We start from the raw sequence: 16,761 nt of genomic DNA, 5'->3' as shown, positions 1-16,761 counted from the left end.
GAAAATTCGTCCTTCGTATGCTCCCCATCAAGGTATCGCCTGGTTACAAGTTACTTGGATGCTCAATACAGTGAAATGCAAGGGAAATTTTAAATGAAGTTCGAGGAATTCTCCAAATCTACATTTACAGTATGACGGTTGGAGTAACTTGAGAAATGAATCTAGCATTTATTTCGTCATTTCAAAGTCTGGATCTGTTTTTGTTGATTTCCCGTTGTCAAAAGATGCAAATTACTTGTCAGAAGAGATCATGAATGTTCTGTAAACAATAAAACCCTGAAAAAATTTTAGTAATCATAGGAGACATGAGAGCAGGTTTTATATTAGTAAAACAGAAGTATTGTAATATAGAATCTTTGGGTTGTCTTGCTCATCTCCATTTGCTTTGTTCTGACATCCTCGGGTGTCCATCGGTAAAGACATTACTGGGAAGCGTAACTGATGTTAATACAAACATAGACATCACTTGCAAGCACTGTTTACACAAATATCAAAGGAAAAAAGGATTACAATTTCGTTAAAGTTGCTTGGAAAAACAAGATGAGGAAGCCATTTACACTGCCTCCAAAGTTTGCTTGTCAATAACACTAGGCTTCAGACGCTCGCTGTGAGTAAGGAATTGTCATTATTTTCAGAAATCAAGAGATCGAGTAAAATGGAAAAAGCAATTTCATCAAACGCGAACCTAAGGAAGAACTTAAATTTCGTGTCATTAATACAAGGAGCTGCTGACAGACAGAATACTTAATAATAGTGTATGGTTAGTTTGGTGACAACTGACTTCACTTTCTTTGGTCATCGTCATGTTCTATCAAAAATTTTATATTTTCATGTTGGTTTGGTCCACTATCGAATTCTATACTGTGCAACTGATTGGACGCCTCAGGGGCACACTAAGGTAAGAATTTACGGGGTAGATCGACAATTATTTTCTGCCAAGGATAATAGAAGGAAATTTAGTGTAAGTAGTAGTGGTGGCCGGTGGATTGTGGTTTCGGGTGTTGCAGTATGAACGATAAGAGACAGAAGACATAAAATTCACTCATTGACTAATCAGCATAACTTTAGATGCAAATGCTATGTGACATGTTAAATTAAATAAAATTCTGTTTTTAAAAAATAAAAAATGCAGAACATTTTATCCGATTAATCACCTTAATTAATTAGTAAGTTCATTCTCCTTCTTTGATTGGAGCAAATCTGTCTAATACATGCTGGTTGAACTCTGGTATTCTTATTGTCAGGTCTTTTTCTATGGAAAGCATAACCAATGGTGATAACCTTTCTTGGGACATTCAATTCCTTGAAAGTGTCAATTGTTTCTCATGTGGAAAAAACTTTTCGTCTTTTGCTGACGCCATAGGTACTGTTAATATTAATTTCAAAGCTTTGTAGATTTACTAAATATTTTTTCTAGATTATTGCGAACGATTTATTCTAGCAAACTCAGTCCTTGACAGTGATCCGAATTCCTCTTCAGCGTTGACTGAAGAGAGTTCGTATCAGAGATTAGTATTATATAAAAAAAAATGTACATTGAACACACTTTATTCACAGTTTATCCAGGAAAATTTAAAATAAATTGAGGAAATGTATCTGGTCCAAACAACACTACTGCATAAGATATCCTGTTAATTTAAACTGGATTTTTTTTTTCGAACACTCTCCTGAATTGCCCTTTGCTTGTTTGTCAAAGCCTTAATTGCAAATTTTTCCTCAGTTGAAAGCTGGTCAATGTTTTTTGTGAGTTATTTACAGAAGTCATGGTATATAATTCATTTAGAATTTGTAGGTTATTTACAGAATTAAAGCACACACAATAAAATTAAACCTAATAATTAAAAACCAAACCAGCTGATACAAAATAGGTACTGGTATATGAATTACGAATGTCACATATTCATACATCAACACACACATAAAACTACATTCCAAATCATCAGTTTTGCTTGTTACACAATGCACGATGAACACAATATACTTCCACATGAGGCAAAACAATGCTTACCAATGTGATATGTTCTGGAAAGGAAACCTCGAAACCCGCCAGATGAAGGATCAGCATGTAACAGAAGCCCCCCCCCCAAAAAAAATCAAAGAACATAAAAACAAACAGCACTGCAAGTTCTACACAAAGAAATGTTAACTGGGAGGGGTCCAAAGTATTTGAGGGAGATCCAATACGTCTACATAATATGGAACCTGTCTTATACTGCACCCGAAAAGACGATAAGTAATTCTTACTTACTGTCACTTATATTTTTAGAAAAAATGATAGAATTAGAATGATAGATTATTTTTATAAGAAAAGAAGAGTTCATGATGAGGCGTAAAATAAAATATTTAACATACACCAATCGTTTCTTTGTTAAAAAATATAATTTATTAAGAAAGTCTACAAATGTTAGTCAAGTTTCGAAATTTTGGGGAGGTCCGGACCCGGTGGACCCCTCGTGGCTACGCCCCTGAGCATTGCTAACTAGTCCCAAATTCAATGTGACGTTCCCCATCATACAGTTTTATGTGGAAATTATCAAGAGTATAAAATATACTTATTTTATAAAAGAAATATGTTTATACTAAAATACTATCCACAGAGAGGGGGGAAGGGAGCGATTCTACATACTGACTTATTAATATTTGATTCACAAATTACTGTAGAATGAGCCTTCATTATCAATATAAGCTAAGAATTAACTTGTAAATGCGGGTCTACTTTCATTTGTTTTCTCCTCTACTAGATATTTTCTTTCTTATTTTGTAATTTTGCAATCACTTTTTTTAATTGTCATTATATTGATTTGCTTCAGTATGGTCCCGTAATTTAAAAATATGAATGCATAAAAACTAATTCTATTTGTTAATTGATAGTGAAAGAAAATTCAGAAATCTTATTTAGCGTGAGAAACTTTCTCGTTCACTGAAAACCGTGCTGTGTTGCAGAAGCACTGCAACGACCAGTCCCTTTAACTTCTGAGATAGGGGAAAGGAGACTTAACATTTACTCCAATTGCCGCGCTGAAGGAATCTGGTCGTTGCATGCTCGCTGCAACACAATGTAAATTAGAGACTCTGTGACGGATTATTTTTCGCTTTTTAAATCGGATTAACGGAACGGACAGTTACAGAAGTAAAAAATATGTTATTTAAAGTGTATATAGGAAGTATTAAAAAGTATTTTTTCTGTTCTTTACTACTATTGATAATAATATTTTTTCTTGAAATATATTGGTCGTTGCGCAACGCTGCAACACTAACATTAGCCGCCACTGGTAAGTAGAAAGAAAAATAATGGGAAGTAGCTAGGAAATCCGTATTATGTTACTTAATAAATATCAAATTCATTCTTTAATTGCTAGAAGAAATTATTAATTTAGTGGTTATTTAATGCTCCTGTTGCAGGTGATACAAATGACCATTATATTTTTCATTGACAACGATAAAATTCATTTATTGGTAATTGAAACATAAAATACCCACTAAAATACCCATTTTGGGTAAATACCCGGGTATTTACCCTGGATATTTACCCGCTGAAATAAATACCCAGGTATTTTACATACCTAGTTAGAACACATTTCGGCAATTCCTTCTTGGCGTTACAATTTTCACAAACATTTAGTGTATATTGGGCAACACGCCATAGACAATGATTTCTGTATATTTATTGATTTCAGTGCTCATCTTTGTAATTCGAAGATAAAATTTTATGAGAAAGATTTATGGATTCGAGGAAGAAAACAAGTAAACCAAACCCTGTAGGCCAACACAATTGGGTATCTAAACTCTTCTTCAGGTATTTAATAATTGTAAAATATATATAAAATAGAACTATATTCAAATTCTTAATTTTCTATTAGCTGTTAACAACTAATTTATCTCAATAGTTTGCATACTTTAAATTTATTTCCTTTGGTGTGAGATAACCAAGGTACGATTCTCGGCGGCAGCTCATGTGCTTCGAATTCTACGTTAAAGAGTAGGTCCACATATGATACAGCCTCGCTGCTGAAACGAACTCTAAACTTAAAATCAAATCAAATAAAACAAAGATTTGTCCATTTTACAAGGTTTGAATCTGTCTTACATCCTACTAAAATAATTACATAACTATTAAAATGTAAGAGTTAGTATCTTGAGCCAGTAGCACATCCTTATTTGATATGTATTAGTAATTCGTAATTTTTTGATCTTGCCACAAACTTAAGCATTGCCATCTCTTGAGGGAAGTTACATCAGTTTTATATATATATATATATATATATATATATCAGTGGTGCCCACCCCCCTCATGTTCATGACGCACCCCCCCCCCCTCAATTGCCAATCCGTAGGTGTTCTTCCATGAAAAAAATCTTTTCCATTAATTTTTACACCCTCTCAAACATATTTACATAGATTTTTAAACCCCCAAATATTTCAATGACGCAGTTTACGTCATAGCCCCCCCTTGTGGGCACCCCTGTATATATATATATATATATATATATATAGGTATGTATGTATTTTATCACTAAAAAGTTAAAGAAAAGCATTCGTAATGTATATAAGAATTAGCACAATACGTAATATTTCGTTAGTCCAAAAAAAGACATAAAAGCCTAAAATTCTAATGGTTTCCATATCTACAATTCAGATTATACAATATAATAAGGTAACGATTATATCAACTATTACAGCTTACATGGAAGTATTTATTACAAGCCATTCTTGATAGCCTTCAATCATTAAGAAAAACTCATACATATATTCTTCTACTAAGATTAATATAAAATTAATGAAAATTTAATTAACTATTTTCAGAAAAGAAAGTAAGTATATGCTTTTAACTATTAAGCTCAAAACACTTTAAAAAATCACAAATTTTCTTTCGAAGAATAGTAGCATTGTCTGTAAAACACTCTGAATAATAAAAGAGATCCGCACTAGAAAAGAGTTACAAAATATAGGTTGTCAGAATGTAAACTTATAAAGTTAAAATAAATATTTTTTAATTATGTTTTCAAAATCTTATAACAAGATCTCAAGACATTTTTCGCAATGTAGTCGATGAAACACTGCAGTTTACGTTATTTGAATGTTATTAGTATTTAATGTGTACCAGATATTCGTGTCTGTCACTCTTTTTCATGAAATAATGCTAATTACGCTTATTAATTTCGTCTAGTTTTCAAATCTTGTTCTTTATGGCTTAAAGCAAAATGACTGAGTAATTTTAAATTAAAGTGTCAACTAATGTTTAACTAATTTTATAGAAGTGTTTTGTCCATAAATGATTCACTTGGTGTTCGCAATTCGACATTTCACGCCACTCTATTGAATATACTATGGTATATTTGAATGCTCACTCATTTTGGGAACATATTCCGACTTTCACGAATTCCTTATTCTTAAGTCATTGTTAGTATTTCATGAGAAAACCACGAAGGTCATGCCTAATCATGAGAGACTGTGATACTAAAATATTATTTTGACAAAGAATAATTAAGAACTTTATTGTTCAATAAAAGTCCTAATTGAATGTGAAAGTGTTTAATTTAATCTATTTAACTGTGCTTTCCTCCATTTACAAATATTGTACCTGTTTGGGTGTCAAAACAGTAGAACTCACTCATGCTTTATAGTTTCAATTTCAGAGAATAACATAGAGATAATAAATTAAAAAAAGAATTATTAAAAAGTGGGTCAAATAGTATCTTAAAAAATGAAATCTTTCAGTCTAACGTCTCACGATTATGTACGTTAGAAAGTGTCTGGGAAGTGATTATAAGTAAACTCAGTTGTTTTAGAAATCTAGCAAAATCTTTATGACATAATCTGGATACGCAAGTTTCTGGTCTATAAGATAAGATCTAGAAATATATTTTAATCTCGTTGATTGCATTTTCCAAGCAGCATTTGCCTCACTTTCTAAGTTTCTGATGTCATTCATTGTCTTTGATTTATTCTCCTTTTTTTTTTTAAAAAAAAAAAAAACTACTAATTGCAGTAAAGACCCTGAAGGCTGCTCAACACAAACACCCTATCCTTACTTTTCAAAATAAAGTGCAGATCACAGAAAAATGCTGAAAAACAAAAATCTGTACGCAATTATGTAGATACTTAGTACTGCTTACTACTTAGCGAAATAGTCTGTGCTGTATAACAATTTGTTATACGTACCAATTTGTTAGGACTTTTTGCTAAGTTCACCTTTTAGTGAATATTATAAGACAATTGAGCATATGAAAAATGTAGAATGTGAGCCAGGTTGTATGTACAATGTGACATTAAATAAACTAAAAACTGCTTCCGAAACATTTCTTATGAACTAGAAATTTAGTTGCACAACATATCACTTCGTAATTGTTGGACACTCAGATTTATACACTAGTCTAAAAGTCTTGAGCAATTGTCAATTCATTTAAAAACATTTTGGAGATACTATGTAAATCACTTTCTATATTTTATTTATGTTCTTAATTGTGTTTGGGCTATTCAAAAACATTCAGAAAAGTGGGGATAGAATTAGGTAAGAGCCAGGCCCGTATCCACGAGGGCTCTAGGGAGGCCGGGCCCCTCCTAAATTTTTGCTGCCCCTCCCAAAAGTTTCACCGTAGGTTTGCAAATGAACTATAATATGGTGATGAACTATAGTATGGTTGAATCGCCCCCCCCTAACTTCTACCGGCCCCCCTACATTTTTGGGCTGGCTATCGGCCTGGTAAGAGCCTGTGTGAATTACAAATAGAGCAAGAACGAAAATCATAACAATAACTAACATTGATTAGTTTGTTGAATACTACTTAATAACTACAAGAAAATTACACCTTGAAATTGTTTAATGTACATAAATTTGTGAAATATTATTTCTTTTAAAGTTTAAACGGAATGATGTGCACCTTTATATGCATAAGCGCTAAACCTTTCCTTTACAAAGAATTTTACATTTCCAAAACAAAGACTTTTGAAGAACAGTATTTAAAACGTTTATCAACACAAATGTTGTTATAAACTAAAGTTAGGAAGAAAATATTTTTGTTACAGGAGCGCATTCCCACTGTTTAAGGAAGGTTTCAAGCGAAATCTTACCGAAGACGATATATATGATGTTCTTCCGGAATATGAAGCACAAAAGTTAGGAGATGAACTAGAAAGGTAATAATAAACTAATCATATTTACTTGGCTATGCTGTTTAGATGTACTCTTCACAGAAACTTTTTCAAATTCTGTTTCAAAATAAAGCTATAAAATAATTAAACAAACTATAATATTAAATATTACCCTTAGAGCTATTCCTGAGAATAAATTGAACAAACAAGTTTATGAAGATCTTTCATTATACAGGGTGTTTCAAAACAACAACGACAACGTTTGGGAGGTGTTTCCTCACACCTAGATAAGACAAAAATTATAGATCACTCTGTGTGTAGAAATCCGTTATTTCGGAGTTATAGGCTGTCGAAAACACGAAAACAATGAAATGTAAAAGGTCCATAGCTACAATACTATGTGACCTACCGTAGTTGGGTCAGACTTCACTTAGGAACTAATATATGGTTTATTCAAATTATACAGGTTTCACATCCTGTGGTACTTTTGGATAGCGTACATATTAGTTCGTAAGTGAAGTCTTGACCCGACTACGCTAAACCCCATAGTATTGGAGCTATGGAGCTATTCATTTTTTCATGTTTCCGGCAGCCTATAACTCCGAAATGGCAGATTTCTGTACCCAGGTTGGTCTATACTTTTTGTCTTATCTTGGTGTTAGGAATCATCTCCCAAACGTCGGTGCTGTTTTGAAACACCCTGTATTTCTGTCGGACCATGACATACAACTTCTTTAATACTTGCAGGGTAAATATTAATTTTTATATGGAACTCATGACCTAAACTGCATGTGCAAATCATCACAGAAAAACAGAGCTCAGTAGACATATTGGTTTTAAAGAATTTTAGTTGTAGATATCGTCCATAGAAAGAGTACGATTGGTAAGCTACACGACTTCAAAAAACATTTAATTTTAAACACAATAACTTGGGAAATGCTACATTATTTAAGCCGGGGTCTGTGGTGGGGTCCTATAATTCAACTGCTCTGGAGGAGAGACAGTGGTGGGGATGACCTATACTGTGAGGATTAATTTTGCATGTTGGTCTATAGCAGTACTGAAGTTTTAATCTTTTCACAAAGTATACGCTATTTTATGAACAAAGTATACCCGTATGATGGAAATATGACATACAGGTATATGACATTAGAGAAGACAATGTAAGCGCATATTTCAAGAATTCCATTATTACTGTATATCACGGCTGTAGTATTGTTTTATAGCCCAAAATATTTTATGTGTTTTCTTTATTAGTATCCTTAGGTAAATTACTCCATTAATAACGTAAATGGATGTAGGTACACAGAGGGAATCAAGCCCTAGCGAAAAGAAACAAAGATAACAAAAGAAACACATGTGTAAAAATCTAGATGTAGTAATCTGTCCAAAGTGTGATACACACTCACACAAAGATATGTATAAAGAGCTATATGTAAATAATGTGTTAAATAATAAGTTTTGTAGGAAAAAAATAAGGAAATCGCTGCAAATAAACTACGCTGCAAATGGGTTTATTTATACTACTCATGCATGCTACGTCAAACCCTCTCTTCAACACCTTAAATTGGGCCTCTTCCAAATTTAATATTTTTTCATTTACAACATTCACTTTTTTAGTGCTACAGTAAACTTTGTTCCGGCGTGACGCTATTTCTTGCTTCCAAGTTTCGAGAAAGAATTCTGTATGCAACATTTATAACGCTACAGCTCCCTCGTGTATAAGTGGCTAGCGTACGCGCCTTTAGTGTTGGAGATTCGGATTCATTCATGGCGGGAACTCATGTGGTTCGGATTCCACGTTAGTCAGGTATGCTAAACTCAAAATCAAATAAATTTATAATGCTAATTACGTCAACTGCATTTTTCACGAAATTAATATATCCTCTGTTTTGTATTAAATTGTGGGACTTCCCATGACCCCTAACTGTTGCTACGCCACTGAGCATTTCTAAATTTCTTTTACTTTGTATACATACACACTAACAACACTACGTTGTTAACGCGCCCAGACGCGTTGAATATTTTCAATGCTCGGTTAGTGAGCTCCGCGTTAAAATCGTTCGTATAGTCATTGGCATAATCGTATATCCATTTGGTGTAACCATTGGCATAATTGCCCGCAAGTAAGGGGGTGCTGTGGCTCAGTGGTAGAGCGTTCACCTCCGTTGCTTGGGGTCCCTGGTTCAATCCCAGCTCGCGTGGACTTTGTGGTGGACAAACACCGTGCTCGTGGGTTTTCTCGGGGTTCTTCCGTTTCCTCCCACTTTCTTTATTTCACTCATCTTTCATCACCGTCTCCTTTAGCCTAACCGGCATAACCGTGGGATTTCATTTCATTTCGCCCGCAAGTTTAGCGTTCATATAGTTCAGCCCTAATCTTCCGATTGTTTTCAGCCGTTTATTGTTTTAAATTATAAAATTAAATAAATATTCATTTCTACAATTGTCGTTGAAATCGTAAATGAAAATATTCGACATTAATCTTGCATGTACATCTTAATCGAAGTAATACCAGCTAGCTAACTATACCCAGTGTGATATCAGTATATCAAGAGACGTTTGGAGCTACTAAGAGTAAATCGATGTCAGTCAATTTGAAAGGGAATATTGTGGTAGCAACATTCTTGGAATCCGAACATATAAGTTGTAACGGTGTAGGGAATTAAACACTACTGAATTATTATGGACATAAAGAAAATTAAACTTTGTGGAGTTTATTCACGACGAGGAACGGATCATTTTTTGAAGGCACATACGATGTAGTTTGACCTATTCTTAACACTCTTACTTATGTTCGTATTAATTTAAACAAAACAAAATATTAGGAAGATGCAAATGAGATCCGCACCAGATGTGTCATTTCCAAACCCTAAGAAAGTGAAAGCTATAAGGCATGGTTAATTAAAATTGTCACTGTCTGCAACCATACACTTTCCCGAGGCTCAACCTATGATTGGATTCCGTGCTGAAACGTCTCTGAAGTCCATAATGCAAAGAAGTCCTCAACTGCGCTTCTTACCGTCCGATTATCAAGGAAGATCTTTGTTCCGTAGAAGTGATCGAAATGGAGGAGGAAGTGGTAGTTAGTGGGAAAGATATCGGACCAATACTGCGGATGAGGAAAGGTTGCATTCTGCAACTCATGAAATGCTCGTAACATTCTTTCTGCGACATATTGGAGAGAGTGTCGTGCAACATAAGGATACCATGTTTGTTGATTATTGTTGGATAGTTGGGGATAAGTTTGGAGTGTATTTTATGAAATGCAGCACTATATTGTTCTGTATTGATGGCTTCGCCAGGCATGAGAACGACGTAATGGATTATTTCTATCACAGATCACCACACCAGGAGCAATAACTTCTGTAGTTGGAGAGGTGTTTAAGGAAATCATCCTGGACGTTGATTGCGGTTCAATCAATGTCATGAGTGTTGCCAATTGTCATAGCAGGCTTATATTTATCTAAGGTGATAATCCAAGGGAATTTTCCAAGGTATTCCTTACACTCAAAGAACTGCGCACTTCCAGATGGCCATTCATGTTGTCAGTGTCAACTTGTGTGGCAAGCATAAGTCAACTTCATCACATTACTGACTGCGCGTAATTGCCAAACAATACTGGTATGGAGCATGCCTAAGATGGATAAGTTGTCTGCAATGGCATGAAGACTTTTCCGAGAGCATACTTCGACGGTGTTTCTGAAGGGCTTATCGAACCTCTTTCGACTGTTTTCGCCCACGGGACTCTGTTTGCAATGCTGTGTCACCGGAAATGTGACTTCCCGACTGTAAATGGTGTCTTTTCTCCATTCCTGGCCCAAATGCTATATATATATATATATATATATATATATATATATTGTAGTTTGGTATGCAGAATGTTACAGTTTGAATTCGTAAAGGAAAATCACTCGCAATTACGTATGTTTTAACTATGATTTTCTTTCAACGGCTCTGTTGAACAACGCACTACCCTCTGACTGCAGCTTGTTTACTGGCTAGGTACAGAGTTTGAGATGCTAGTCCCTGAAGCGAGTTTCCCACCAGACGTCAAGATTTTGCTCGTACCAACCTGATAGAGGTCATTTAAGATCATTAGAAAGTTTTTTAGTCAGTAGGTAACAAAGATAGTAGGTCACAATTCTTTCCAAAATTATTTTAGCCCTTTAAGTCAGACATGACTAATGCGCGATTTTGGTGAACTAGAGCCCGGAGCCTATATCCTATGGCGGAGCTTAGAAATTCGAACATATTATTGCTTTTCATATTTCAGCTACTTAAGTGTAGGTTTGCGTCTCATATAGTCTCAGTGCGGAAAAGGAAAGTTGAAGTGTAACCAACCCACAAATAGTTATATACAATAATCTCAGACATCTATATGTAGTGAATTATAGGTCCTACCCTTGTAGCCAGTCACAATTTACAGCTGTCGATATGCACGCCATTACAATTCGTGGAAGCAATTTAAAGATTTCAGTTATGTATTATATATAAAAAGGTATATGTTCATCTCCATCTTATATAAATTTTCTGATTTTTTATGATTAAACTGAAGTAATACAAGGTAAGACAAAGAATGACATAATTCAATAATGAAATTAAGATATTACTATATTTCCGTATTATTATTTAGACTATGGAAAGATACGTGTGCCAAAACTACTGCCAAAGAAGAGTCTCCAAGTCTTTTCAGAACGTTAGTGAAGGAGTGCCGATGGGTTCTTTTTCGTCTTTATTGCATAATACTAACTACAGAAATGCTTAGGTAAGATGACAAGTCTTATACTTTTGTTGGATACTTAATTCCTCTTTTGTTATTATAATGACGTTATTAGCTTTTTAAATGCTATGATATATCCATATATTTGTTTTATTTAAGGGTCCTTTAAGTAGGGAAAATTTATTATCACAATTTAAGGTTAGAAGATATATTGTATGCAACAAGCCGGAGATGGACCAAACTAAGAAGCTCTCAGTGTAAAAAGCTGTAGAACACAGCTTTTATTGTAAACCGAGCCTGTCCCTGACGAGTCTCGGCCACCAAATATAGTGATCTTTATATTCATTAGGCATTGGGCTATTCGCTCATTAACTTCCGTTTAGATCTGGCCAGTAGTTCTCGAGAAATAAAGTACCACATACAAAGTGAGCCAAAATTATCTTTGTCCGAACTCGACCACTAAATATAGCAATCTTCGTTCTTTAGGTCATAGGCTTTTCACCCACTAGATTTGGTTTAGATCCAGCCAGTTGTTACCGACACAACACATACACATATTCGTCGGAAACTAATAATAATTAGTTTAATTCTGTGTGATTTAGTATTTTCAACAATTGAGCAATCAGTAATGCCGGTAGTTTTCGATATTGATGCTCAGTCGAAGTTTCCCAGTATTTAACCTATTTTCATTAACCAAAGTTCTCAATATCCAAACCGACACTTTAATATTAAATCACAAAGAAAGAAGTTGGATTCACATAAATTAAATAAATTTTCAATCATAAAATAAAGAACGAAAAATGAATGACAGTTGGGACCTAGTTGGCTAAAGGTGACGTCGGAGTATATGACTTGTTGCCGCGATATCGCAGCAAACATTGACATAATTGGTAAATGAAACAAACATATGGATACACATTTAAGCTGAAATTTCAGAAGAAACGAGTTGCTACCGTATATCTAACTTATAAATTTATAAATGAGAAACGGAAAAGTTACTGCATTCATTTATATGTCAACCGGCAACTCCTTAAGGGACATTCATATGTATATTCGTAGATCCGAGAAGCGAAGAAGTAAATTTTATTCACTTACTTTCGCATGAACATAAAGTCATTTTATGAACACGTTGAAAAACAAAAAAGTTCACTAGCCAATATTGGCATCAACTATAAAATTTTATCTAACTCTAAATGAAATTAATCTTAAGGGTAAAGCCACATCCTTGATTCAATTTTGAAATCAAAAGTTTTCCCTTACCGGAATACAGAAGATAGTAGAAAGTACCTTCATCAAAGAAACGATGTTGCAGCATCGCGTATAACGTATTCACGAAAAATCTGCAAGGCAAGAGAATAGGGATGGGAGATATTTGATCTTGGTGAGTCATTTGTACACAAAACAGTTCTCATTCCAAGGTGTGAAAAGACGAAGACGGAAGACGTGGTTTGAACGTGTCTACGGGAAAAGAGGAAAGAATAATAGTCTGCCATGTAGGTTCCTTGAAAAGTTGATCTGTGCCAGGATACAAATTAAATTTCCGCTGAAAACAGAGCTCTGCTGGCAACCACCATGAAATGAACGCAGCTGTTTTCAAGGAATGATTTTTAAACTTCCTTAATAAGTTACATAACCTAGAGGTAAAAACGCGGTAATTGTGATGGACAAAGCGAGTTACCACTCAGTAATCTTGAACAAATCGCCAACTACATATACAAAGAAAAATGATCTAGTTGAGTTATCGAAAAATAATATTCCAAACGATCTGAAGCACATCCTTGTTGAGCTTTTGAAACTTGTACAGATGTCCAAACCTCACATTAAGAAGTACGAATTGGGGACGAAATTGCTTCACGTTTTGGACATACTGTAATCAGACTGCTTCCCTTTCATTGTCACTATAATCCAATAAAGATTATATAGGCACAGGGGAAGAGATCGATTGCAGACAGAAAAACACATTTAGGTTAAATGACGAAGAAAATCTCGTAACTAATGCTTTGGACAGCGTATCTAAACATCAGTGGGAGACATACATTGGTTATGGGGGAAAACTACAAGATGAAGATTTTCGTCTCGAAGTAGTTGCTGATAGTACAACGGAAATTTTTTATTATAATTTTACAAGGCAGTGATACGGGGAGCGAAGTTTGCGAAGAAATAGACGAAGATGGACAAGGGGATGAATAGGGCGAACAACTTGCTGTCCCTCTGGAATGGGTAACATGGTTTTCTGTAAATACTCATTAACTAGTCTTCAAAGTTTGACAACATTGTTGGTGAATTTCAGGTGTTTGACATTTCCTCAAGTATGCCATCGGGAAACGGCTCTACGAATTGTGCCGAAGTTTTCCGATGTATCGGAGCTCAAGCAAAATATTTCTATGATTGGTTTAGAGCCCAAGCTTCACGACTTGGCGGGATTACTATAAATTGATTTGAAATTGATCCAGGAGTCCATGTTGAATCGTACGGTGAACTTACGCTTCTTTCTGAGTCAAAAATTTCTTAAGATATACAAATATATTGCAGTAACAATGGAATATTATATTACTGGTCAACAGTTGTCGTTGTGCAAAGCTTCATCATGATATGACGTAGGGAAATGAGTCAAATTAGACTGTAAGATCTAATATCGAAGTTAAAACGTCGCAAATTACAAAAAAGCATGTAATAACAAATCTCATATTTGAAAATAATTTTGGCTTGAATTAGCTGCTACTACATTTAATTCAAAATTAAACTTCCGGAATGCATAGTATGAGAGTATCTAAAAGAACGAACAATAACACCGCTCGAGATTCGAACTTAGGACCATCCACGTAGTAGTCCTTGACACTAACCATTTTTTTCTTTGTACGTATTTAGAGCAATATAGAATACATTCTGTGCTACAGTTGTATGAGAGACAAATATATAGATACATTTATATGTATAGACTTATATCTAAAGACTAATATAAGCACCTAAAATACATGTGCAAGCAGAATAGTCTGGTTTTCGTGACAACCAAGTTATTTACTAAAAGATACCAGACTTCTCTCATTGGGGATGTAAGATACGACACTTGAATGGTACGGCAAATAACAGGTCAATTGTGGTGCCATTCTCTGACTTGACATCAGGGGCGGATCCAGGGGGGGGCGATCGGGCGATCGCCCCCCCAGAAGAAGAAACTTTCTTATTTTATATATATAAATAAAAAACATCCCAAAGTTTGCAGCCTTTAAAAGTAGCAGTATGACAACCCCCAGAAGTCGGTCCTGGATCCGCCCCTGCTTGACATAGTGGAGTGACATTTATCAAATCGGATTGCAACAATGTGATATAGAGAGATTTAGGAGTCCAAGACGTGGAAGGATTGTCACTTGGAACCATCGAGCAGGCCAGGATGAACTGTAAGAAGTACGTTGGACACGATTTAGGAAAACGAACGTTGGCAGGATTGTTGCCTGGCCAAAGGCGATCTCACCTGCATTGGAACCATTGCGCAGTGTGGGGGGAGACATGTTCTAGATGATAGAGGCGGTGATCATGCAAAGAACTCGACATTTGTGACACACACTGATTAGATTTAAACGGCGACGTTCAAACGGAAGATATAAAACACATCGTTGCACGCGGAACATGTAACCTTTCCATATGAACCAACCAAATAACGAATCAATTTGGCGAACATATTTGTCGGGCAGTGGAAAAAGATGCTCTAGAATCTAGAGTTTGGAATTAATGTAAATATTCAAATATTGAATGCCTTGAACTAGAGTAAAAGTACGTACGCGGCACATTGCTAAGTTCATACGCAGTACTTGGAGAAATGCCTGCAAAATAAGGTTGTAAGACGTGCGGGACAAAATTTGGAATTGGACACCTAAATTGACTAACTCTGTCGTGCAAGTGAGAGTGACTAATACGTCTCTGGGAAGCAAGGTATGAAAGTTATTGATTGTCAAATGAATTGTTTTATGTAGGTTAAGTTGTAAACCAATCGCTAATGAAAAGCTTTCTAATTTTCTAAACGCTGAGACAAGTTGAGAAATGGTAGCACAGAGAAGCGTTAAATCATCCATATACAAAATGGCTGTTAATTGATGGAAACTGTGAAGAGCCGATGCAGGGGGATACTGGAAATGATGAAGTAGATGATCTAATGCAAGGCAAAATAATATTCCCGAGACCTTGTACAAAGTTGTCTGACCCCATTATGAATATAATTGGGGCAGAAGATGGCCATTAAGTTGTAACTGAGAAGTAGCATTGTGATAAATCTGGTACAAAACGGTAAGTATCTGAAGAGGGAAGTGATACTCTTGTAAAACTGCAAACAAATAGGAGTGGTTTAGGGTATCAAAGGCTTTTCGAAAATAGCATGCAAGAACTCCTACGGGAAGAGATTGAAATCGGGCATAAGCAAGGAAGTCGCAAATGGTCGCGGCGTGGTGTGGGAGGGGTGTAACGCCGTTTTAGCGGGGCAGATGTACGGAAGGATAACTTACTTAATACGAATGGCTAAACGCTGAGTAAAATGTTTGTAGCCTGTGTTCAGAAGTGTGATTGGACGATAGTTCACCACGCTTATCGGATTGCCACGTTTGAGTAGTAGAATGATAACTCCTGCTTGTTGATAGACCGGTCTAACTTGCAACAGAAAATTAAATAATTCACAGTGTATTGGACCGACCAGTGTAAAAAAGCTTGAATAAAAGAGGTACCCGATCCCATCTTTCCTCGGAGATGTATTTCGTTTAATTTGGTATAGGGTTGTCTGTATTTCGGAAAGAGTGATGGGCGCAAGTAAAGAAGTGCAATCTTGTTCGGATAGTCATGATGTGATCTTGGTAAGAAAGGGGGGAGGTACTACTTCCTTAACGTCGAGTAATGAGTACAATGACGTGTAATATTCCTGAAAATGCTCGTACAAAGCATCTTTAATAGTGAGCTATTGT

The 16,761-nt window shown here is 35.3% G+C and overlaps 1 protein-coding gene across 1 annotated transcript in view; it reads right to left on the bottom strand.

The window, feature by feature from the left end:
* Nucleotides 1–16,761, bottom strand: part of LOC145692488 (ATP-binding cassette sub-family C member 4-like) — a 357,392-nt gene that overhangs the window by 243,088 nt on the left and 97,543 nt on the right. The window lies entirely within an intron of this gene.

This window comes from Thermobia domestica, chromosome 8 (assembly GCF_964235325.1).
Source record: "Thermobia domestica chromosome 8, izTheDome1.hap1.1, whole genome shotgun sequence".
In the NCBI taxonomy this organism is placed as follows: domain Eukaryota; kingdom Metazoa; phylum Arthropoda; class Insecta; order Zygentoma; family Lepismatidae; genus Thermobia; species Thermobia domestica.
The sequence above is the reverse complement of the archived record's forward strand: the minus strand, read 5'-3'. Positions and strand labels throughout refer to the sequence as shown.